Genomic DNA, 22,399 nt, shown 5'->3' with positions numbered 1-22,399 from the left:
GAATCTGACTAATATCCATGAAGACATAGATTCAATCCCTGGCCTCACTCAGTGGGTTAAGGATCCGGTGTTGCTGTGAGCTGCGGTGTAGGTCACAGACATGGCTCAGATCCTGCATTGCTGTGGCTGTGGTATAGACTGGCAACTATAGCTCCAATTTGACCCCTAGCCTGGGAACTTCCATATGTGGCGGATGAGGTCCTAAAAAGACCAAAAAAAAAAAAAAAAAAAAAAAAAAAGATACATATCGAGCATGTACTATGAGCCAGATGTTGTGTTAGGTGCTAGGAGTACAATGGTGAGCAAAAGAAAACCTGTGCCTGCTCCTGAAGTTTATAGTCAGGCATGGGAGTTAGTTGTCAAGAAAAAAAAAATCTATGAAAAAGTAGAAAGTTTCATACTGTGATAAAGGCCTTAAAGGAACAAGGTAGGGTGAATGAGAGTTGATGCCCCTAATTTAAGGGGCCAGGAATCTGTGCTCTCCTGAGAAGGAGACATTTTTGGGCAAAAGTCTGGATCTCAGATAGGCGTTAACCAGGCAAAGGCAGCAACGGATCACGGTCCAGCCCAAAGGAATGGTATGTGTGACAGCCAGAGGCGGCAAAAGGCTTCTGCACCTGATGACCAGGAAGGAGGCTGGTGTGGCTGGAGGACAAAGAGGAAGGCGGGCTGGAGAGGCAGGTGAGGCAGCTTTTATGTCTCCAGAAGGGTTTTGGTCTTTATCTTCAGGTAACAAATGAGAAAGCATTGAAGGAGTTTAAGGAGGGAAATAACAAGATTTGTGTTTTTAAAATGTGCCTCGGGGAGTTCCCACCATGGCACAGTGGGTTAAAAATCCGACTGCAGGAGTTTATTGTGGCACGGCGGAAATGAATCATGTAGTATCCATGAAGATGCAGGTTCGATCCCTGGCCTCGGTCAGTGGGTTAAGGATCCAGCATTGCCATGAACTGTGGTGTAGGTTGCAAATGTGGCTCAGATCTCATATTGCTGTGGCTGTGGTGTAGGCCAGCAGCTGTAGCTCTGATTTGACCCCTACCCTGGGAACTTCCATATGCTGCACGTGCAACCCTAAAAAGCAAAAAAAGAGGCATCCCACTGCAGTAGCTTGGGTCACTGCAGAGATGCCGGTTCGATTCCCAGCCCAGTGCCCATCATTACTGCAGCTGTGGTATAGGTCACAGTGGAAGCTCAGATTCAGTCCCTGGCCTGGGAACTTCCTATATATGTATGTGTGTGTGTGTGTGTGTGTATAATGTGCCTTGGGCTGCAATGTCACCACTGATTGAAGGGGAGCAAAAGTGAAGCAGAGGAACTGGTCAGGCCAAAACTGACCATATACAAAGATCACTTGGGCTAGAATGGTGGCCCTGGAAAGGAAGCGTGGTACACTTACTGCATTTGCAGGAGCTACAGTAACACTGGACAGTGTCTCATTGCGTGTGGGGCCAGGAGGAAGGAGGCGTTGAGGCACAGAGTCGTAGCGTGGTCACCTGGAGAACAAAATCTGACAAAGAGTCTGTGTATGTAAACAGGACGATAATTTGAGTGTCAAATGTGTGTGAAGCATTTTTCTCAAACATTTTACAACTTTGAGAAGTATGTGTCATTATCTCGATTTCTTAAGAGAAGAAAGAGATGCTCAAGAGTTTTTACGCTCCCCAGGATGGTAGGTAGCCACTAGACACATGAAGCTCGAAGCTCTTTATTTTCAAATTAAATAAGATAAGGCTAAAGATCAAGTTCTTCATTCCAGAGTTCCTGTTGTGGCGCAGTGGTTAACGAATCCGACTAGGAACTATGAGGTTGCGGGTTCGGTCCCTGCCCTTGCTCAGTGGGTTAAGGATCCGGCGTTGCCATGAGCTGTGGTGTAGGTTGCAGACGCGGCTCGGATCCCGCGTTGCTGTGGCTCTGACGTAGGCCGGTGTCTACAGCTCCGATTAGACCCCTAGCCTGGGAACCTCCATATGCCACGGGAGTGGCCCAAAGAAATAGCAAAAAGACAAAAATAAATAAATAAATAAATAAATAAAGTTCTTCATTCCTACGAGTCCCACTGCAAGTGCTCAGTCGTCCCGTGTGGCCAGTAGCTCCTCTAGCAGATGCTGCCAAATTCCCAAACACCTGCATTACTGCAGAAGGGCCACTGGGCAGCCCGAGCTAAGCAACTCTACCTGATCCCGTTGCTGGCAAGTTACGGAGCGGTGTTTTGAGAGCAGATTTGTTTGACTTCAGAGTCTGCTTTTTCTACAAGCAGGCGAACGGGCACCAAGAGTGCTGCTCGATTCTGAGTTAAAGGTGTCCTAGGCACAGGCTCACTGAGGCTGGCCTGACCTGGCCAGAACCATGCAAATGAGTGAGCCTTAAGGAGCTAAGCAGGTGCTCTGATGGAAAGAGGAGCTGTTATTTTAGGAGGCAAGAAATAACTAATTTGCTGACTTGGTCCCCCCACAGTAAGCATATAATTCAGTCTGCTCCTGAGGGTGAAAGGGAGCACTATTAACAATTACACAAGACAACGGGCAAAAAGCAGGACTGAACTGAGCATACCTGGTCACCCTGTCAATCAAACCCCATGTGTGGTACAAGCACATTGACGTCATTTTAAATTTACCTTCCTTTTTTTCAATTCTTTTTTTTCTTTTTCTTTTTGTTACTGTTGATTTACAAGGTTATGTCAATTTCTGCTGCACAGCAAAGGGACTCAGTCATATATATATATATATTCTTTTTATATTAATTTCCATCCTAGTCTATCCCAGAGGATTGGATATAGTTCCCTGTGCTATACAGTAGGATTTCATTGCTTACATTCTAAATGTAATAGTTTGCATCTGCTAAGTCCAAACCCCCAGTGCATCCCACTCCCTCCCCCTTGGCAACCACAAGTCTGTTCTCCATGTGAGTCTGTTTCTATTCTGTAGATAGGCTTATTTGTGCCCTATTTTAGTTTGCACATATAAGTCAGAAAGAGAAGGACAAACACCATATGATATCACTTATATGTGGAACCTAAAATATGGCACATTTTTTTCAATTCTTATGTAATTTTTCTTTTAGAATAAAGACCATAAGAAAATTGAAAACATATCAGTCCTTCATTGTTCAACGAACAGTGTAACTTTACAAGTTAAAGCTATAGGAAGCATCTTTTTTTTAAATAATAATTTTTATTTTTTCCATTATAGCTGGTTTATAGTGTTCTGTCAATTTTCTACTGTACAGGAAGTTGGCCCAGTCACACATACATGTATACATTCTTTTTTTCTCACATTATCATACTCCATCACAAGTGACCAGACATAGTTCCCAGTGCTATACAGCAGGATCCCATTGCTTTTAGCAGGTGTCTTTTTAATATCATGAACCCAAACAAAAATGCCTTCATAAAGGGACCAAGAAAATATGCTGCTGATAGATGATACTAAAATGAGCAGAGAACACAACTACGAGCTTTACTCAGCAATGCCCCTTGCTTGCTAAATGTTCTTGGATAACACGCTCAACTTTTCAGTATGTCCGTTTCCTCATCTGTAAAATTAATTTCCTATTGCCGCATAACAAATTACCCTAAAACTTAGATGCAGTTTAGCTGGGTAGATCCGGCCCAGAGTTCCTCCTGAGGTTGCAGTCAAGGTGTCAGCTGCTGCCGTCATCTCAAGCTGAGCTGGGCTGGAGGATCTCTTTTAAGCAGGAGGCTTCAATTCCTCCCTCATGGACCTCTCCGCACGGTAGCTCCTGACATGGCAACGGGCTTCCCCCAGAGCAAGCGCTCCAAGAAAAAACCAGAGCAAGCCACCAAGATGAAAGCCACTGTGCCTTGTATAACCTAACCTGGGAAGTGAGCCACCTCAATTCTGCCAACAAAGGCCAGCTGGCACACTGTGGCAAGGGACCACATGAGAGCGTGAATACCATGAGGCAAGACTCGCGGGCTACCTTAATTTGAGGCTGGCACATTTTTGTACTTGGCCTTTTGTTTTGCCCCCAAAGTGTAACAAAAGCAGGAGAATTACCAACTGGTTGACAAGAAGATTTTAGATAGACATTTGCATTAAGAGCAAAGAATTCTAATGAATTATACATTGCATTATGCTTCAGAAATCCTAGCGAAAAAAGACATTACATGAGAACAAACTGTCCCTGCCACTCAGTCACGAGTCATCCTTGAAGGAACCATTCGAGGGTGCAAGAATGAAAGAGGAAGTAAAGTCCTATTAATTGAAAAGGAAAAGAAAAGCGGTCTCCAAAAGAGCTTCATTCAAGGCTGGGCATCTCTTTGCAGTGCCTCCTTCTGAGGGAACACAGAGGCTCATATGATCTGAAAAATAATCCAGTGCTTGTCCCATCCTGTGCCTGAAGACCCAGGGAGTTTATTCAAGTTACAAAACTGGTTTATAGCAGAGGCAGGAGAAATGCATCATCTCCTAATTCCCAGTGCAGAGTTTTTCCCCCTCTCAGCAGCAGGGCAGACTTGACGCACTTTCTGTTGCTTTAGTGTTCATGTCTACCAAATGGAGACAGTATTAAAACCTACCTTGTCAGGGTTGTTTTGAGAATGGAAGTAGCCAAGGCGTGTAAATTAACATTCAAAAAAACACTTCTCATTCTCTTATCCACCACGGCAAATGCAAAATGAGAAAACACGGTCCTTCTTTAACAAGCAAGTATATTTCTGGCTTATTTCAAGGTCTGTCGTCTGCTCCTCTATCGGGGTTGAGCACGGCCATTATCTGGGATAGGCAGGTAGAGTGGCGGCTTAAGGTCAAACCAGAAAAGCAAGCCAATGCAAGTCTTCAGTTGAAAGGTGTCTAAAAGATTATCAGCAGGCCTCCTGGGAGACAAAGAGAAGAGAAGCAGATTCAAGTGGACAAACATGAGAAAGATTTGTGCTCATCCCTGAGGGGAATATTACTCTCTAGAACAGTTATTGCATATCCTGATTCATGCTTTTCTGGAAAAGCCAGGTTTTCCTTTTATTTTATGATTTTTATTTTTTCCATTATAATTGATTTACAATGTTCTGTCAAATGCTACTGTACAGAAACGTGACCCAGTCATACATACATGCAAATACATTCTTTTTCTCATGTTACCCTCCATCATATTCCATCACAAGTGACTAGATATAGTTCCCAGGACTATACAGCAGGATCTCATTGCTTATCCATTCCAAGGGCAATAGTTTGCATCTATTAACTCCTGACTCCCAGTCCATCCCACTCCCTCCCCCTCCCCCTTGGAAACCACAAGTCTGTTCTCTAAGTCCATGAGTTTATTTTCTGTGGAAAGGTTCCTTTGTGCCATATATTAGATTCCAGATATCATATGGTTTTTGTCTTTCTCTTTCTGACTGACTTCACTCAGTATGAGAATCTCTAGTTCCATCTATGTTGCTGCAAATGGCATAATTTTGTTCTTTTTTATGGCTGAGTAGTATTCCTTTGTGTATATATACCACATCTTCTTAATCCAATCATATGTTGATGAACAGTTGGGTTGTTTCCATGTCTTGGCTATTGTGAATAGTGCTGCAATGAACATGCGGGTGCATGTGTCTTTTTCAAGAAAAGTTTTGTCTGGATAGATGCCCAAGAGTGGGATTGCTGGGTCATATGGTAGTTCTATGTATAGTTTTCTAAGGTACCTCCATACTGTTCTCCATAGTGGTTGTACCAGCTTACATTCCCACCAACAGTGCAGAAGGGTTCCCTTTTCTCCACACTCTCTCCAGCATTTGTTCTTTGTGGACTTGTTAATGATGGGTGTGAGGTGGTACCTCATAGTAGTTTTGATTTGCATTTCTCTAATAATCAGTGATGTTGAGCATTTTTTCATGTGCTTTTTGGCCATCTGTATACCTTCTTTAGAGAAATATCTATTCAGGTTGGGTTTTTCAATTAGGTTGTTGGGTTTTTTGCTATTGAGTTGTATAAGTTGTTTATTTATTTTAGAGATTGAGCTCTTGTCAGTTGCATCATTTGAAACTATTTTCTCCCATTCCGCATGTTGTCTTTTTTTTTTTTTTTTATGGTTTCCTTTGCTGTGCAAAATCTTGTCAGATTGATTAGGTCCCATTGGTTTATTTTTGCTTTTACTTCTGTTGCCTTGGGAGACCTGAGAAAATATTTGTAGGAGTTTGATGGTGTCTTGTCTTATGTTTAAGTCTTTAAGCTATTTTGAGTTTATCGTGTAATGGTGTGTTCCAGTTTCATTGATTTACATGTGACTGTCCAGTTTTCTCAGAACCACGTACTGAAAAGACTGTCTTTTTCCCATTTTATATTCTTGCCTCCTTTTTCAAAGACTAATTGAACATAGGTGTCTGGGTTTATTTCTGGGTTCTCTATTCTGTTCCATTGGTCTATATGTCTGTTTTGGTACCAGTACCACACTCTCTTGATTACTGTAGCTTTGTAATATTTCCTGAAGTCTGGGAGAGTTAGGCCTCCTGCAAGGATTTTGTTCCTCAGGATTGCTGTGGCAATTCTGGGTCTTTTATGGTTCCATGTAAAGTTTTGGATTGTTTGTTCTAGTTCTGTGAAAAATTTCATGGGTAATTTGATAGGAATTGCATTGAATCTATAGATTGCTTTGGATAGTATGGATTTTTTTTTTTTTTTTTTTTTTTAGGGCCTCACCTGCAGCATAAGGAAGTTCCCAGGCTAGGGGTCCAATCGGAGCTACAGCTGCTGGCCTACGCCAGAGCCATAGCAACACTGGATCCGAGCCACATCTGTGACCTATACCACAGCTTACAGCAACGCCTGATGCTTAACCCACTGAGCAAGGTCAGGGATCAAACCCACAACCTCATGGTTCCAAGTCAGATTCGTTTCTGCCACGCCACGACAGGAACTCCAGTATGGACATTTTTATGTTATTAACTTTCCAACCCAGGAGCATGGAATAGCTTTCCATTTCTTTGAATCCTCTTTAATTTCCTTGATTAGTGTTTTATAGTTTTCAGCATCTAAGTCTTTCACCTCCTTGGTCAGGTTTATTCCTTGGTATTTAATTTTGGGGCATGTGATTTTAAAAGGTATTTTCATATTCCTTTTCTAATATTTCATTGTTAGTATACAGAAATGTTAATCTTGTATCCTGCTACCTTGCTGAATTCGTTGATCAGTTCAAGCAGTTTTTGCATGGAGTCCTTAGGGTTTTTTATATATAGTATCATGTCATCTGCATACAGTGGCAATTTTACCTTTCTTCCAATTTGGATACCTTTTATTTATTTTGTTTGTCTGATTGCTATGGCTAGAACTTCCAATACTATGTTGAATAAAAGTGGTGAGACTGGGCATCCTTGTCTTGTTCCATATTTTAGTGGGGAGGCTTTTGGCTCTTCTCCATTGAGTATTATATTGGCTATGGGCTTGTCATAAATGGCTTTTATTATGTTAAGGTATGTTCCCTCTATGCCCACTTTGGTAAGAGTTTTTATCATGAATGGATGTTGGACTTTGTCAAATGCATCTTTTTCTGCATCTATTGAGATGGTCATGTGGTTTTTGACTTTTCATTTGTATGACATTGATTTGCATTATGTTGAACCATCCTTGTGAACCTGAGATGAATCCCACTTGGTTGTGGTATATGATCTTTTTTATATGTCGTTGGATTCAGTTGGCTAAAATTTTGTTGAGAATTTTTGTGTCTATATTCATCAAAGCTATTGGCCTACAATTTTCTGTTTTGGTAGTATCTTTGTCTGGTTTTGGTATTAGGGTGATGGTGGCTTCATAGAATGTCTTTGGGAGTGTTCCTTCTTCAACCTTTTGGAAAAGTTTAAGAAGGATGGGTATAAGTTCTTTGTATGTTTGGTAGAATCCGCCTGTGAAGCCATCTGGTCCTGGACTTTTGTTTGTAGGGAGTCTTTTTATTACATATTCAATTTCATTTCTGGTGTTCAGTCTGTTCAGTTGATCTACTTCTTCTTCTTCTTGTTTTTGTTTTTAAGGGCCACTGGTGCAGCATATGGAAGCTCCCAGGCTAAGGGTCGAATCAGAGCTACAGCTGCTGGCCGACACCACAGGTGTCTACAACCTACACCACAGCTCACAGCCACAGCATATGCTTAACCCACTGATGGAGGCCAAGGATCAAACCCACAACCTCATGGTTCCTCATCAGATTCTTTTCCGTTGTGACACAACAGGAACTCCGATCTATTTCTTCTTGATTCAGTTTTGGTGGGCGGTAAGTCTCCATTTCTTCTAGGTTGTCAAACTTGTTAGCATGTAATTGTTCATAGTGTTCTCTTATGGTTTTTTGTATTTCTGCAACCTCCATTGAGATTTCTCCCTTTCAATTCTTATTTTGTTTGTTTGGTTATTTTTCTCTTCTCTCCTTGGTGAGTCTGGCCAGAGGTTTGTCAATTTTATTTATCCTTTCAAAGAACCAGCCCTTGGTTTTATTGATTTTTTTCTATTGTTTTTTTGAATCTCTGTTTTATTGATTTCCTCTCTGATCTTTATGATTTCTTTCCTTCTGCTGACTTTAGGTTTTGTTTTTTCTTTTTCTAATTCATTTAGGTGGTAGGTTAAGCTGTAGATTTGAGATTTTTCTTCTTTTTCGAGGAAGGCCTGTATCGCTGTGAACTTCCCTTTAAGCACTGCTTTTGTAACATCACATAGATTTTGAATGGTTGTGTCTTCATTATCATTTGTCTGGAGGTATTTTTCTGTTTTTTGTTTGTTTGTTTGTTTGTTTTTGTCTTTTTTGTCTTTTTGCCATTTCTTGGGCCGCTACCACAGCATATGGAGGTTCCCAGGCTAGGGGTCCAATTGGAGCCGTAGCCGCCGGCCTACACCACAGCCACAGCAACATGGGATCCAAGCCGTGTCTGCAACCCACACCACAGCTCATGGCAACGCCGGATCATGAGCAAGGCCAGGGATCGAACCTGCAACCTCATGGTTCCTAGTCGGATTCATTAACCACTGTGCCACAACGGGAACTCCTGGAGGTATTTTTTGATTTCATTTTTCATTTCCTCATTGATGCATTGTTTTTTTAGTAGCATGTTGTTTGGTCTCCATGTAGTCAGTTTTTTCTCATTTATTTTCCTGTGGTTGATTTCTAGTTTCATGCCATTGCGGTCAGAGAAGATACTTGAAATAATTTCTATACTCTTAAATTTGTTGAGGTTAGCCTTGTTCCCCAATATGTGGTCAGTTCTTGAGAATGTTCCGTGTACACTCGAATGTATATCCTGATTTTTTTTTGATGCAATATCCTGAAAATGTGAGTTAAGTCTAACTTTTCTATTATGTCATTTAGGATCTCTTTTGTCTTATTGATTTTCTGTCTAGAGGATCTGTCCATTGATGTGAGATGGGTGTTAAAAATCTCCCACTATTATTGTGTTCCCATCAATTTCTCCTTTTATGTCTGTTAGTATTTGTCGTATGTACCTGGGTGCTCCTATATTAGGGGCATATATATTGACAATTGTAATATCCTCTTCTTGAATGGATCCTTTTATCCTTTTCTTTATGATCTTCATTTTTAAGTCTATGTTGTCTGATATGAGTATTGCAACTCCTGCTTTCCTGTCTTGTCCATTGACTTGAAGTATCTTTTCCCATCCCCTCACTTTCAATTTATATGCATTCTTTGCCCTAAGGTGAGTCTCTTGCAGACAGCATATTGTAGGTTTTTGCTTTTTTATCCAATCTGCCACTCCGTGTTTTGACTGGAGCATTCAGTCCATTGACATTTAAGGTGATTATGGATAGATATGTATTTATTGCCACTTTAAACCTTGTTTTCCAGTTGATTCTATGTTTCTCCTTTGTTCCTTTCTTTCTTTGGACAATTTCCTTTTATGCTCATGTCCTTTTCTTTTTAGTTTTGTGAGTGTAATGTTTGCTTTTGATTTGTGGTTGCCCTGTTTTTCAAGTATGTTAACCCCTTTCTACATCTGCTTGCTTTAGCCTGATAGCCATACAGGTTCAAACACCTTCTAAAAAGAAGAGTCTAGATTTTCTTACATTACTCCCGCACATTCTATGATTTTGAAGTCCTTTTTAACCTCTTCATGTTTGTCCTTTTGATGTTCCTTGTGTTTATCATCACTTTTGCAATAGTTTTTTTTTCCTTTTAGATCTGCATACTGGTTTATTTAAGTGATGACTTTCCAATTGTGATTTCCTCCATCCTATTTCTTCTTATGTCTTCTTTATTTAGAGAAACCCTCTCTGAATTTTTTTTAGAATAGGCTTAGTATTCTTTTTAGTTCTTCGTTGGAAAAATTCTTTTTTTTTCTTTTTTTTTTTGTCTTTTTGCCATTTTCTTGGGCCGATCTCGAGGCATATGGAGGTTCCCAGGCTAGGGGTCCAGTCGGAGCCGTAGCCACCAGCCTACGCCAGAGCCACAGCAACGCGGGATCCAAGCCACGTCTGCAACCTACACCACAGCTCACGGCAACACTGGATCAAGGGCAAGGATCAAACCCGCAACCTCATGGTTCCTAGTCGGGTTCGTTAACCACTGCGCCACGACGGGAACTCCTGGAAAAATTCTTTATTTCTCCTTCTATTTCAAATGATATTCCTTCTGGGTAAAGTATTCTAGGCTGAAAGTTTTTCCCTTTTAGAACTTTGACTATGTCTTGCTGCTCTCTTCTGGCCTGTAGTGTTTCTGTAGAGAAATCAGCTGATAGCCTTATGGGGGTTCCTTTGTAGTTAACACTTTTTCTCTTGCTGCCTTTAGAATCCTCTCTTTGTCATTAAATTTGGCCATTTTTATTATAGTATGTTGTGGTGTGGGCCTGTTTGTGCTCAGCTTGTTTGGGGCCCTCTGTGCTTCCTGTATCTTGATATCTGTTTCCTTTAGATTTGGGAAGTTTTCAGACATAATTCCCCCAAATATATTTTCAATCCCCTTTTTTCTTCTCCTTCTGGAATCCCTATTCATAGATTGGCCTTCTTTGCATCATCCATAGATCTCTTGTATTGCTTTTGTGTTTTTTTCATTTGGTTTTCTGTCTGCTGTCCTGATTGGGTGATTTCCATTCTTCTAAGTCACTAAGTCATTCCTCTGCATTATTCATGCTGCTCTTTGGTGCCTTTAACTCAGTTTGCATCTCTGCAAATGAATTTTCTAATTCTCCTTGGCTGCTCCTTATATTTTCTAGTTCCCTTCTAAAGGAATCTGATTCCTGTTTCCTACCTGCTCTTAATTCCTTCATATTCACCCTTAACTCCCTCAGTATTTTCACCATCTCCCTTTTGAACTCCGTGTCCATCAGACAGCAGAGGTCTGCTTCACTGTTTGCTGCTTCAGGGGAATTCTCCTGTTCTTTTAACTGGGAATTTTTCCTGAGCGTCTTCATTTCACTTATATTTTTCTTTTTCTGTGAGTCTAGGGAAACCAACTACTGTAGTCTTGGAAGGCTATTTCTATGCAAAAGAACCATTTTGTATTTTGTGGGGGGTTACTACTTATTTTTGGCATATGGGGGTTTGTGTATTTACTGTCTCTTCTTCAGTGTAAGCAGTATATTCCCTGGTAGGGTGCTGAGTGTGTTTCCAGGGAGAAGGAAGCAGTGAGCAGGGCTAATAGTCAGTGCCTGGTTGCCGGGCTCTTGACAGTGGCAAGGACCTGCAGGAAGGTGGTGCAGGCTACTCCTAGTTGCAGGGCCCTGGGAAGTGGTAATGAGCCTCAGGCAGATTTAGGCAGTTCCCAGAGCATTTGGCAATGGCAACGGCAGGGTGTGTGAGTTCCCAGGGTAGGGAGAGCAACAATAGGTGGTGTTCGGTCACAATGCCCTCCTCTGTGGTGCCCTCTGAGGTGATTGGGGCTGCAAATGGTGCCTGTTCACAGACCCCTAGTGGTGTGGGCCATGCCCACCTCTGGAGTCAGAGGTAACTACAGTAGTGTGTCCCCACCACCTGTAGACCACACAAGAAGCACCCTGTCACACTTAGCCCACACGGTAGCTGCTGCACAGGCTGCTCCAAGTTGCAGGGTCCTGGGAAGTGACAGTGATCAAGCATGTGTGTGCCCTTGGCAGTGGCAGCAGCAGGGCAGGTGTGTTCCCAGGGGAGTGAGAGCATCTGCCAGTGGTGCTCCGATGCAGTGCCCTCTTTTTTTTTTGCCTACCTGTGAGGTGACTGGGGCTGCAGGTGGAGCCTATCCACAGACCCCTAGGGGTGGCGGGCCCTGCCCCCCTCTGATTTCTGAGATGACTGCTGTGCTTTGTCCCCACTGCCTGTAGATCATGCAAAAGGTGCCACATCTCCCTTAGCCCCCCACTACCCTCAGCCTACCCAAGAGCACCCACTCTCCCATAGCCCAAGCTAGTGGCCTCTTGCCACATGCAGCCTGCGCCAGAGGCACCCCACCCTCTGAGAGCCCACATGTGGGCAGAGAAAGAGATTCCTATGGCAGTCCGCCCTCCTCCCCTCACCCTCCCCAGCAATGGCTCCTTGCTTCTCCTGAGGGCCCAGACCTCCTCCCGGGTACCCTCGGTTGTGGCATTCTGCTCCCCAACCCGTGGCACACCGTCCCCTAGCCCCTCAGGCTGTCTCCACACAGCCGACCCTCGTCCTCTCCCGGAGCCTGAGTCTTAGCGCCCGGCCCCGCCCGAGCGGCTCAGGCTGCGGTGTCCAGTCAGTGGTGCAGATGATCTGTGCGGCTCTCACTCTGCTTTGCCCTCCTCGGTCCAGCTGCTGACCTTTTCTCAGCAGCTTGGAGGTCCCTCTGTCTTCGCTGACCTCCGCGTTGGTTAGGGGGCTCCCCAGGGTGTGGGTTCCCTTCCCCTTTCACAGCTCCCTCTCAGAGGGCCAGTCCCATCTGGATTCCTTCTCTCTGTTTCTCTCTTTCTTTCTCTTGTCCTACCCAGGTACGTGGAGGGTGTCTTGCCCTTTTCTGAGGTTTAAGTTCTGCCAGCGTTCAGCAGATGTTCCGTGTGTGTCGTTCTGCAAGTAGATGTGTGTGCTTTTGATGTGTTTGTGGGAGGAGGCGAGCGTGATGTCTGACTCCTCCACCATCTTCATCCTCCTCATACATTTTAACATTTTTATTCCGTTTGCATTCTTTTTACTTTAAATACATGTCATGTGGCAAGATACTCTCTTACTTTCGAGTCCTGATTTGAAAAAGTGACTTTCAATTTCTAATCGTCCGATGTTCAAAGTCAATGCTATGAAGAAGGTAAAAAGATCAGTGATTATCCGGGGTGTAACCGGTGGGGAAAGAGTGAATGGGCAGAGCATGGAGTTATTTTTGTGGCACTAAATTACTCTGTGTGATATTATAATGGTGGATATATGACATACACTTGTTTGAATTCATAGACTGTACCCCAGGAGTGAACCTGAATGTGTGCTCTGAACGTTGGATGATAATGCTCTGTCAGTGTGGGTTCGTGGATTGCAACCACGCCGATGTGGGATATGGGGCTTGTAGGGAGGCTGGGCGAGGAGGAGGGGAGAAGCGGTGTATGGGAGCTCTCTGTACTTTCCACTCAACTTCACTGTACCTCCAAATGGCTCTAAAAAATGAGGTCTTTTTAAGTGACTTTTCTCCTTGTAAGATTTTATTATGAACTTTTTCAAAAATCCAGAAGCAGAAAGAATGAATCCACCAAGCCAGCCTCGGTAATTATAAACATAGCCATATCTTGTTTAATCTGTACACCTCTCATTTCCCTCCACCCCCTTCACTGGGTTATTTTGCAACAAATCCCAGACATCAAATCATCTTATCAAGCCAGGCTAATTTCAAGGAGCTGAGAAAGACTGAATCAAGCATAACAGGGTCTCACTGTAACAGAAGATTTCAAAAGTCTTCTCATTATGCAATAATAGCTAAAAATGAGAATTTCAAAATACAATTCCAATTTAGTCACTCAATCTAATTATGTTAACTAGTTAAAAATGAATTATTGTATTTTGCCTTTTTTAAAAAATTGAAGTGGGAGTTCCCATCGTGGTGCAGCGGAAGCAAATCCGACTAGGAAATATGTGGTTATGGATTTGATCCCTGGTCTCGCTCAGTGGGTTAAGGATCCAGTGTTGCCGTGAGCTGTGGTGTAGGTCGCAGAGGTGGCTCGGATCCCGAGTTACTGTGGCTCGGTGTAGGCCAGCAGCTGTAGCTCCAATTGGACCCCTAGCCTGGGAACCTGCATATGCTGCAGGTGCAGCCCTAAAAAGACGAAAAGACAAAAAAAATAAATTGAAGTGTATACATAGTTGAGTTACAGTATTTTATTTTCAGGTGTACTGTGTATTGATTCAGTATTTTTATAGATTATACTCCATTATGACTTATTACAAGACAATGGTTATAATTCTCTAATTCTCTGTACTACATGATATAGTCTTGTTGCTTATCTATTTTATACATGGTAGTTTGTATCTATTAATACCTAACTCCTAATTTGTCCCTCCTTTCTTCTCTTTCCCCTTTGGTAACCACACGTTTATTTTCTGTATCTGTAAGGCTGTTTCTGTTTTGCATATATATTCATTTGTTTTATTTTTTAGATTCCAGATAAAAAATCGTAAGTGATATCAAACAGTATTTATCAGAGTGTTCTGCTTGTGTTTTCTTCTAGGAGTTTTATGGTTTTAGGTATTACTTTTCGATCTTAAAACCAGTTTGAGCTTATTTTGTATATGGTGTGAAGGAATGTTCTAATTTCATTCTTTTATGCGTGCGGCTGTTCAGTTTTCCCAGCACTATTTGTTGAAGAATCTTTTCTCCATTGCATATTCTTGCCTCCTTTGTTATAGATTAACTGACCATAAGCATGTGGGTTTAGTTTTGGGCTATCTATTCTGCTTCATTTATCTAAGTGTCTGTTTTTGTGCCAGTACTTTAGATTATTCCTTTTATGTCTAAATATTTTTGGAGAGTTTTTCCTTAAATTCACAGTATCTCCATCTTTCCCAGTCTCCAAATTTAATTTTTTCCATACCCTCTGAACAGAATCTATTTTTAAAAATTGGAAAATATCGTGACCATCATGCTGACAAAGTGAATAATTGATACAAACTCTAAAAGACAAAAAATAGGGGTTCCTGTCGTGGCTCGGCGGAAACAAATCTGACTAGTACCCATAAGGACACAGATTCAATCCCTGGCCTCGCTCCGTGGGTTAAGGATCTGACATTGCCATGAGCTATGGTGTAGGTCACAGGTGCGCCTCGGATCTGGCATTGCTGTGGCTGTGGCTTAGGCCAGTGGCTACAGCTCCAATTTGACCCCTAGCCTGGGAACCTCCATGTGCCATGGGTGTGGCCCTAAAAAAGACAATAAGTAAATAAATAAATAAGACAGAAACACTAGAGAATAGTGTCTAAGTTTTCTTATGACCCTGTAATATCTTTTAAAAAGTAAAGAAAACCCATGCTTTCGTTATTATGTTTTCTTTGGCACCAGGACGTCGCTTTATGGGCAGGGTTCTCTCTTACCACTTCAATAAGCTATTATGAGACTCAGCTTGGTTGACAGTCCCAGGATGCTTAAGTCAGTGACCTGAGCTTCCTTAGGGACTAGCCGAGTGACTTCATATGATATGCTTGGGACCACTGACAGCAATATCACTTGATGAGTCAGAGTGGGACTGGAGATCTTTCCATAAATATTATTGTAGGTCATATTGCAACTGGGACCTCCATTTAAATGTGGTATGTTTAATAGCGTGTTTGTCACCACTACCTATCTACCAAGACTCACTAAAACTAGAGTAAGGGAATTAAAAAGATACAAAGCCAAAATAATAAATAAAAAAGAGAGATGAAACAATAGAAAGAAATGAGGAAAGAGCAGATGAAATGTCAACATTTTAGAAACTAGAAAATAGTTAAGGGAGTTCCCGTTATGGCTCAGCATATTAAGAACTCAGCTAGTATCCATGCGGATGCAAGTTTGCTCCCTGGCCTCACTCAGTGGGTTAAGGATCTGGCCTTGCCACAAGCTGCGGTTTAGGTCACAGATGCAACTCAATCCCAAATTGCTGTGGCTGTGGCCCAGGTCGGCAGGTGCAGCTCCGATTCCACCCCTTACCTAGGAACTTGCACATGCCGAAGGTGCAGCCCTAAAAAGAAAAAAGAAAAAAAAAAAGTAGATAGATGATGACTAACTAATAGATGTAGCAAGCTGAAATTGAATTGTCACTAGGTGAAAAGCCAATAAAAACGAAGGTATTTCCCACGACAATGCACCTTCACTTCGTACCTTCATATAAAGCAGACCTGTGTTCAAACCTTAGTTTTGGCGATCAATGGCCAGGAAACCGTTGATAAATCTCTTATCCTAACCTTCTCTGAAGCTCGGTTTAGAAACCTATAAAATAATGGCACTATCTGGTGTTCTCACTGTAAACAGTGAAAGAGAATGTAGGTAAAGCTCTGAGTATAGTGCCAGGCCAGGTACCAGCTCTCATTAAGTGGTACCCATGTAGGTAGTGACAGCCCTCCCTCGTTTGCCACATGGATGGGAAACCCTAAACCCTAGTGTGGTTTGCCCTGGGGTAGGTTGTCTGAGGGAAGTGCAGAAAGGCTGGAATGGGCAGGGGGCTGGCTGGCTGTGCTGTCTCCAAGCAGAGGGTGGATCCCTGGCAGTTACACTCTGGACTGAGGAACCTGAGCATTTTGGGAAAAGAAACTGGCTGGCACATGCATTTCCCTCATTCCTAAGCATTCTGGCTACAGAAATGATGGATACCCTAGGAGTTCCCATGATGGCTCAGTGATAACGAACCTGACTAGTGTCCATGAGGACGCAGGTTCAATCCCTGGCTTCCCTCAGTGGGTTAAGGATCTGGCATTGCCATGAGTTGCAGTGTAGATGGCAGATCCCACATTGCTGTGGCTGTGGTGTAGGCCGGCAGCTACAGCTCTGATTCGACCCCCCTCCTGGGAACTTCCATATGCCACATTTACAGCCCTAAAAAGCAGGCAAGCAAGCAAGCAAGAAAGAAAGAAAAGAAAAGAAAGAAAAAGGAAATGGACACTCTAACCAGTGGAGTGGGTAGGCATAGATGACAGAGAGAGAACTCAATAGCTAAGCCATCCAGGCTTGAGGTTGTGTGAGGCTAAGTACCACTTAGGATGGCAATGCAGTGAATATGCTGGGAAACCAGCACGGAGCAGCACTGCCAGCCTCCGCAACCCAGCCACAGGTGTGACACTGCCATGTCAAACCATCTGTTTGAGGGTCTGCTTCAGAGAGAGGTAGAATTATGTGTAAAAACTCCTGTGCAGGAGTTCCCGTCGTGGCGCAGTGGTTAACGAATCCGACTAGGAACCATGAGGTTGCAGGTTCGGTCCCTGCCCTTGCTCAGGGGGTTAAGGATCCGGCGTTGCCGTGAGCTGTGGTGTAGGTTGCAGATGCAGCTTGGATCCCGCGTTGCTGTGGCTCTGGCGTAGGCCGGTGGCTGCAGCTCCGATTCGACCCCTAGCCTGGGAACCTCCATATGCCGCGGGAGGGGCCCAAGAAATAGCAAAAAGACAAAAAAAAAAAAAAAAAAAAAACCACTCCTGTGCAATCCAGGCCTTAAAAGTTGTGCTTGGGGAAATGCTTTATCCTATGAATGGAGGCCAGGGGCGGGGGGATGTGTGTACACAGCCTTCCTTCAGTATCTCACAGGCTGGATTCCAAGACCCTCTGTGGATACTCACATCCGCAGATGACAAGTCCCTTCTATGAAATGATGTGGTATTTGCATATAACCTGTGAACATCCTCCTGTATACTTTAAGTCATCTCCAGATTACCTATAATATGTAACACAAGGTAGGTGCTATGTAAATAGTTGCCAGGCATGCAGCAAATTCAAGTTTTGCTTTTTGGAACTTTGGAACTTTCTGGAATTTTTATTTTTATTTTATTTTATTTATTTATTTTTTTTTTGTCTTTTGTCTTTTTTGTTGTTGTTGTTGTTGTTGCTATTTCTTGGGCCGCTCCCGCGGCATATGGAGGCTCCCAGGCTAGGGGTTGAATCGGAGCTGTAGCCACCGGCCTACACCAGAGCCACAGCAACGCGGGATCCGAGCCGCGTCTGCAACCTACACCACAGCTCACGGCAACGCCGGATCCTTAACCCACTGAGCAAGGGCAGGGACCAAACCTGCAACCTCATGGTTCCTAGTCGGATTCGTTAACCACTGCGCCACGACGGGAACTCCTGGAATTTTTAAAAAAATGTTTTCGATCTGTAGTTGTTGGAATTCTTGTGTGCAAAACCTGCAGATGAGGGCTGAATATGTGTGTGTGTACATAAACTCTCCAAAGAAGGTTTCGATTATGTATATATACGCTCCAAAGAAGACTAGAAAGGAATATGCCCAAAAAAGAGCAATCATTGAAATTTTAAAGCAGGATTTCAGAGGAATTCAAATCCTGGAAAAACAATATCACCATTTTAAAGGGTAAGCGTTAATACACCAACCCAAACTCATAAAATTCACTTCAGTTTTGGCCAAAAAAAAAAAAAAATCAGAATAATCATCCTAGCAACAATGAAATACACAACAACCCTTAGGCTGTTGCTGTTCTTTTCCTCTTGGGACTCAGGGGGCATAGTGATCTTTATGATTATTTCTGGGTGTGACCGAAGAAACCAGCAGTGCAGTGGAATTTGGAACTCCAAAGCCCTACGCTTCTTATTTTTCTTTCTCTGCACAGAAAGCTGATACTCTGGGTTCAGTCTCTTCCTTGAACTGCAGGGCTCCAGCAGGAGAAAACAAAACTTTGAGGATAAACATACTGAAATAAGCTTGGAGAAGTTAGGCTGTCATTAACGTCCTCCTGGAAGGAGACACTGTTGTGCTTAAGGATATTTCAGAGACGCAAATCATTTTCAACATCGTGAGCAAAAACCTGTGGAAACAGGAATAACATGTCCTGTGATAACCTCCTACTAGCTATAATTAAAATACAAGTCCTTTGTCCTTGTCCCACTGAACCGGTGGTATTCAGTAACCAGAGGCCAAATAGAACACGCACAAGTCTTCAAAACTGGTATAAATAGAACGTGTCATTATTTTATAACTTTCATGCCAACCTCATGAGGTTTATAGTGTTATTTGTTCAGTTTTGCAGATGAGGAAACAGGCTGATGGAGATTAAATAGCTTGCCTACGGCCACCTGTTGGAAGGAAGAGGCAGCATTCCAAATTAGGGCAGCCTGCCTGGGAAGCCCAGGTTCCTACCCAACAGACGGCATGATCCTGCCATAAGCAACCACACAAGATGACCTAAACGGTCACATCACCCTCCTTGCCCTCTCTTCCTCTCCCAGTGCCCTCCGGTCACCACCTCCAACCACTGCCTGTTACACCCTGACACTGACTTTCCAGGACGAGTCTAGAGCTATTGAAAAGTTTGACTCTCCTGAGGTCAGAAGGCCTGAAGTCAGAAAATAATTTTCTTTAAATGAGGTGTATTTTAGAACAAGATTTTAAATACGCCAGGAAGAACTCGCTCTTTAAAGTTGTCAAAAAAAAAAAAAAAAAAAAAACCTGAAAAGTTGAGACAAGTTTTATTTGGGGTGAAATCAGGACACAGGTAAGCCCTGAGAGACCGCTCCCAGGAGGCGAGGGGGGAGCAGCAAAGGGAAGGTAGGAGGAACAAAAGATAGAGAACCAGAGTCACCGAAGAAGAGTCACAGAAAACCAGTTTCTTTGGGAAGACTTGAAGGTCTGGGCTTCCTGGCACCACTCCCGTGCCATGCACCTCAGCCAGTCTTCTTCCTTTCTTTGCTAAAGTCCCCCAGGGCTCACTGGCGCACCCTTGGGAGTGGCTGTCCTCATAAGTGACCGTGACATCTTTTGCTCTGTTCACTTAACTGCCCAGGAGGCAGTATTTTGAAGGATCTGAGGACATAGCAAGATAGAAGTCCTGAGCATGAAGGGGGAGGGCATGCGGCCAGGAACGGTTTTGCAGATGTTTCCTGCTGGTGGCGTGGTTATTACTGCTCGTCACAGCCATCAGTTATCACTGACTTTAGTGTTTTTCTGGTGGATATGAGGAGAGGCCAGAACTGGGCTCTTAAAGTCTTCTCCTAAAAATAGCTGACTCTCTGAAGACCCGCTATTCCAGTTTCCCCAGCGCCCAGAGGGCCTCACCCCTGGTCTCCACCCTGAGCCCTGCGCGGGGCTGCTGCACGTCGGCAGCGGCAGTGACTCATGTTTTACTCCGTGTAGAGGGTGATGGCAAGGGCCAAGCTTGAGTCCCCAAAGTAGTACCATAAATAAATCATTTCTAAGGCAATAGTTGTGTGTGTGTGTGTGTGTGTGTGTGTGCGCACGTTTATTGGGGCATTTTTGGATTTCCTGATATTCGGTTTGGATTGGTAACCAGAACACACGCCTACAAAATACATCCCAGTAATGAAGAATCAGGAAATACAAAATGAAAACAAGATCCAAGAACCACATTGGATTTATTATGAAATAGGGACTATTTTCTTTCGAAGGCGCAAGCAGGTGGTGAGGAGCAGAACTGATAGTAGGAAGGGTCAGCTGTCAAGCATATGCTTGGATGCGCCCCGCCCCGGAGGACGAGCGTCTCTAACCCTGCGTTGTTCAAGGGGCAGCTGCCTTTGCCTTTTGTGAATCAGCGTTGGGTTGGGCACGTGGCGTGTGTGCATTATCGGGAAGTGGCACCGGGAGTCTTGTGAGCTCCAGTGGGGCAGAGCCCAAGGCCTGCTCTGCCCGCAGAGAAGCTGTACACATGAGGCTCCTCGACAGCCGACTGCTTGAGCGTCACCCTGCCCATGAAACGCTCTAGGAAGGTGACCTTGGGCGAGTTATTTCGGCTCTCCTTGCCTGCCAAGACGGGCGACTTTATAGATGTTCCATTTGTAAAAGGAGGAGTGATTATTGAAGAACCTACGCATGAGGAGGGCGATGGTTAAAAGACTGACGTGGGAGTTCCCGTCGTGCTCAGTGGAAACGAATCCGACTCATAACCATGAGAACAACGTGGGTTTGATTCCTGGCCTCGCTCAGCAGGTTAAGGATCCGGCTTCGCCCCGCGCTGTGGTGTGGGTCACAGATGCGGCTCGGATCCGCGTTGCTGTGGCTGTGGTGTAGGCCGGCAGCTACAGCTCTGACTGGACCCCTAGCCTGGGAAGCTCCATACGCTGAGGGTGCGGCCCTAAAATAAAGACAAATAAAATAAAAGACTGACTTGTAGTAAAGTACTTGGCACTGCGTGTGGCGCTGTTGAAAATGGGCTGTCGCTGTAGCCGCTGCTCCATCTCCAGCCAGGCTCAGGTGAACATCCGGTTAACTAAATAAATGAATAACAAAGAATCGACTGCCTCTAGTCCCGTCTTGGATTTGTCAATGAGTATCAACTATCCGGCAGTTCCATAGTACTGATGAACCAAGGCGTTAGATCTATCAGAGGAAAAGGAGCCTAAATTAGGAAAATCCACATCAACACATAGTCTGTCCATCTTAACTGCCATCATACTTGTTTCTCTCTCTTTTTTAACATTCTGGAATGAATAACTTTATTCATACCATCATATGTATGATGAGAAATTCAGATTTGTGGTCTCAAGTTTTAAATTCATTAACATGGCATCAGAATGACATTTTATCTCGTTTCATATAACTTTTTCTTTTTTTTTTTTTTTTTTTTTTTGTCTTTTTGCCATCTCTTGGGCAACTCCCACGGCATATGGAGGTTCTCAGGCTAGGGGTCGAATCAGAGCCGTAGCCTGCAGCCTACATCACAGCCGCAGCAACGCCGGATCCTTAACCCACTGAGCAAGGCCAGGGATTGAACCCGCAACCTCATGGTTCAGATTCGTTAAGCACTGAGCCACAATGGGAACGCCCCATTTATATTTTTAATTAGGTATAGTTGATTTACAATATTATGTTTCACCGTAAGCATAGCAGTTCACAATTTTAAAATTATAATCCATTTAGAGTTATATTAAACACTGATTATATTTTCTGTGCTGTACAATATATGCTTATTGCTTATTTATTTTATAAATAAATGGTAGCTTCTACTTCTTGATTCTGTAGTCTTAGTTGCTCCTCTACTCCCTGTCCTCACTGGTAAGCACTAGTTGTTTTCTATAACTGTGAGTCTTTCTTTTTTGTTGTATTCACTAGTTTTCTTTATTTTGTAGAATCCACATATAATTGATAGCATATAACATTTGTCTTTCTCTGTCTGACTTATTCCACTAAGGATTATACCCTCCAGGTCCATCCATGTTGTTGCACAAGGCAAAATTTCATTCTTTTTCTATAGCTGAGTAGTATTCCATCGTGTGTATGTACCACATCTTTATCCATTCACCTGCTGGTGGACACAGATTGCTTCCATATCTTGGCTATTGTAAATATGCTGCTTTGACCATCAGGGTTCATAGATCTTTTCAAATTATTGTTTTCATCTTCTTCAGATAT

At 43.3% G+C, this 22,399-nt stretch overlaps 1 long non-coding RNA gene across 1 annotated transcript in view; it reads left to right on the top strand.

The window, feature by feature from the left end:
- LOC110262193 overlaps positions 1–20,289 on the top strand; it is a 47,972-nt gene extending 27,683 nt beyond the window's left edge. The window contains exon 3 of the long non-coding RNA XR_002346879.1: positions 19,057–20,289. This is a non-coding gene — a long non-coding RNA (uncharacterized LOC110262193). The remainder of the gene's footprint in view (positions 1–19,056) is intronic.

Source organism: Sus scrofa, chromosome 8, assembly GCF_000003025.6.
Source record: "Sus scrofa isolate TJ Tabasco breed Duroc chromosome 8, Sscrofa11.1, whole genome shotgun sequence".
NCBI classification, from domain to species: Eukaryota; Metazoa; Chordata; class Mammalia; order Artiodactyla; family Suidae; genus Sus; species Sus scrofa.
This window is presented reverse-complemented; position numbering and strand designations above follow the sequence as displayed.